The sequence below is a fragment of the Triturus cristatus genome, chromosome 5_1, assembly GCF_964204655.1.
Source record: "Triturus cristatus chromosome 5_1, aTriCri1.1, whole genome shotgun sequence".
NCBI lineage: Eukaryota > Metazoa > Chordata > Amphibia > Caudata > Salamandridae > Triturus > Triturus cristatus.
The window spans coordinates 72,270,368-72,273,891 of record NC_140587.1 but is presented as its reverse complement, the minus strand read 5'-3'; the positions used below and the strand labels follow the sequence as shown (position 1 = coordinate 72,273,891).

Genomic DNA, 3,524 nt, shown 5'->3' with positions numbered 1-3,524 from the left:
CCCCTCTTTCTCTATCTGTTTCTCCCTCTGTCTCTCTCTCCTCTCTCTCTTTCTCTCTTTCTCTTCTCTCTCTCTCCCTTTCTTTCTATCTTTCCCTCCCCTCTCTTTCTCTATCTCTCTTTCTCCGTCTGTCTCTCTCTCTGTCTCTCTTTCCTCCTCTCTATATTTTTCCTTCTCTCTCTCTCTCTCTCTCTCTCTCTCTCTCCCCCTCCCTTTCCCTCTCTCTCGCTCTCTCTCCTCTCTCTCTCGCTCTCTCTCTCTTCTCTCCTCTCTTCTCCTCTCTCTCTCTCTCCCTCTCTCACTCTCCTCTCTCTTTTATCCACAGGCCAGTCTTACTCTTGAAGTAACACTGCAGCTGTCCTTTGTGCGCAGACTCCCCCTCTTCCTCCTCTGCGTGTGAGCTCGGATGGTCTGCGTTCCCTAGGGAGCCTTCTCAAGAATGGGGGTGGGGCATTGGTGATCCTTTTCCAGACCCCACACCCAGTGACCGCAGCACTCTGCGGGCCCACTCTTCTTGCACAGATCACTCTCCCCACATCATGTGCACAAACCGTCGTATTTCCTAGTGTATCAACCTAATCGGCACAATAGCACACCAGAGTGAAGTCATACAATGCGCAATCCTGATTCATATAGCGATGTTCCACTTGATATAATTATGTCCATTCGACTGTGCCAAAGAACACAGAAAATTACAAATATCGATCCAATTCCATGTCGAGATGTCAATGATTGAACTTTTATTCCAAAATCACGTAGCAGCCGACGCGCGTTTCGCCTGCAGGGCTTTTTCAAGGCCAATATAAATTATCAAATGCGTAATAACGGATCCAAACACCATCAGTCTAGGCTTTGAGGTTCCAAATTGTTTACCATGCCTGGGACCATATTACGTCCTCACTGCTGTCCTGTATTCCGACAGCTTAGCCCCTGAAAAAAAATAGGGGCAGCAGCCCTGTGTTTTCTCTTTTGCTGGTGCTAAAAACAGCTGCCTCGTGCCAACACAGCCACCCTTGCACCATAGTGAAAGGGTGCCTGTGTTGTACTAATGGCGATTTGAAGCACACAAAGGAGTAGCAAACCACCATCATTTAATGATTGTTTCTGTGCAGGAAGGGACACCTCCCTGCACAGAAACAACCATTAAAAGTGTTTCGCTCTTTCTTTGTGTGCTGCAGAATGCAACATACATCGAAGTAGCAAAAACAAGGAGAAATACAAATATTTCTCCTAGTTCACCAATCTAACATCTGCTTTGGCATGGCGTCAGTTGTTGGTGCTGCCTCAGATTTTCATATTCTTGCAAATCTGGGGCAACGTCAAAAAGCATGGGTGGAACATCCATTGCACGCCCCGTTCATGTAAAAAATTGTGAAAATGTACTATATTTGTAATGCGGCGTTAAGCCACACAACACCACTTTATAAATATGGTGCAGGGCATTGAACCACCGGAACATCATAAAAAGTGACGGTCCGGTGGCGCAATCCCCTTGTAAATATGCCCCCTTGTTTTCGGGAAGGAGCACTGAAGTCTGGTTAGCAGGCCTCAGTGCAGTGTCGGAGTCGAAAATCAGCCTCCAGTAGTTAAAACGGGGGGAAAAAGTGGGAGAATAACCAACAAGAGACCAGTTCATACGCTTGCTCCTGCTTTTGCCTCGTGTTTTACGGCTTTCTCCTTTCTCTCCCCCCTGTTTTTTCAAGTGCTTTCTCCTGCTTTTATCTTGTTTTTACAGCTTTCTCCCCCCCCCCTGTTTTTCTGAGTGCTTTCTCCTGCTTTTGCCTCGTTTTTCATTGCTTCTCCTTGTTTTTTCCTCATTGCATAGAGACTCAAGACATGGCTGTTCGAATGAACAGAGCTCCGCGAAGCAGCTAGCAACCCCAGCGCCTTGAGACCCTCACGGGTGATTTGCCCCGCTTTACAAATCCTGATTGATTGATTGATTGATTTGTGCCACAAGGGGCGGAACACAGCTGACTACTGCATACAAATCTGGAGTCGAAATACACGCTGAAGAATTCTGCAGTCTGCCCTTCTGGCCATAAATGTCTCTATTAAAAACGGCATGTTTTACTGTTTGAAACGTTTATTTTTCTTCTGAATGAAAGCGAATATCATCTGTACCTTAAAGCAATTACCATGAATTTGAATATGCACACGTTCATTTGCAATACACAGAAATAAATGTATATTGTTAAATATATAAAAGTGCTTTTCTCATTCATTCAGTTGTTACTTATTTTGTGACTATATAAAAAATATGTAATAAGGGGGTACCATGTGTGAGAAAATGGGGTGTGTTATGTGGTGTGGTTCTGTGATCTCACTGTGTAATACACTTACCAATCCCCTTAGGACCAGTAGGTTTCGTTTGTCAACCCGTCAGCTCAACCCTGGGAAGCTGCGACTCTAAGCAGCAAGGATTGCCCAAAGTAACGAGTTTAAATTATTTAAAAAGAAATTGCAAGACACCAAAGAAATTTGACACCAATTTAGAAATAGACTGTATTTTGATGTATTTTCAGACACCACAACGAAAAAGATCACCTGAGGGTTCAGGAGATATAGAATTTGCAAGACATATTAAATCAAATCATTTCACTCAACTGTGAACAAGCATTGGCAATTTCAACAAATGTGACACATAGAAACCTTTTCACTAAAAGGTTTAAACTAGTTGTAATGTGGTCCCTAGCCCTCACTTTATGTGACCAACTCCAGTATGGAGCCAGTCGGGGGGGCCCAGCAAGGTCCTCAGAAACAGGTACCTCAGCAGGTAAAGCAGTCTTCAGTTAGTTCCAGGCATTTTATCCTTTCCAGGGCCTTCCCCTGAAAGTGGTCCTGATGCAAGAGATGTAGGATGCTTATGATTTTCAAAGGATGTCTAGGGGTGCAATACAGTCGATGGCGGTCTTGCTGAGACTTCTTTTCAGCCCACAAAGGGAGTGAGGTGATCCTGGTCACAGGGTTGACATTCCTCAAAGTCCTCTCTGTGCTGGCGGAAGTCCAATCACCACCAGACTACCGGTCGCCCAGAATCACGGTCACATGCCAATCCTTCCTAAGTCAATAACTGGTCCCCTGGATGTCCCAGTTGCACTCCAGTGAAACTCTGGGGCTCAGCAAACTCGGTGCAACTTTGTGTATCAGTTCCTGGTGCCATATGCTGCATAGCAACAGTTATGGGTGCATCGAGGACTTCAAGCTACCACCTCGCCTCTGCAGGCATCTTCAGCTGATGTGTCCCTGTGCTGCACACAGAAGGCGAGTAAGCTGGTCCTTGGAGTCTCTTGGCTTGGATCTGGAGACGACTTCTTCTTGAGCAGGACAAGGCGGGCACAGACCCTCTCCTTTGCTAGCCACGAGGTGCAGCAGGTGCAGTCCACTGCGGTGCAGCCTCTTTGCTGGTCCTGCCGTGCAGCAGGTGCGGTCCACTGCCGTGCGGGCTTTTTGCTGGTCCCGCCTTGCAGCAGGTGCAGTCCACCACTGTGCGGGCTCTTTGCTGGTCCTGCCGTGCAGCAGGT

The 3,524-nt window shown here is 46.6% G+C and overlaps 1 protein-coding gene across 1 annotated transcript in view; it reads left to right on the top strand.

Annotated features, from left to right (window-relative positions):
- Positions 1-2,208, top strand: part of LOC146830210 (lymphocyte antigen 6E-like) — an 89,718-nt gene extending 87,510 nt beyond the window's left edge. Inside the window, exon 4 of the mRNA XM_085604427.1 lies at positions 1,826-2,208. The gene's annotated coding sequence lies outside the window, so the exon portion shown is untranslated. The remainder of the gene's footprint in view (positions 1-1,825) is intronic.
- Positions 2,209-3,524: the final 1,316 nt, after the last annotated feature.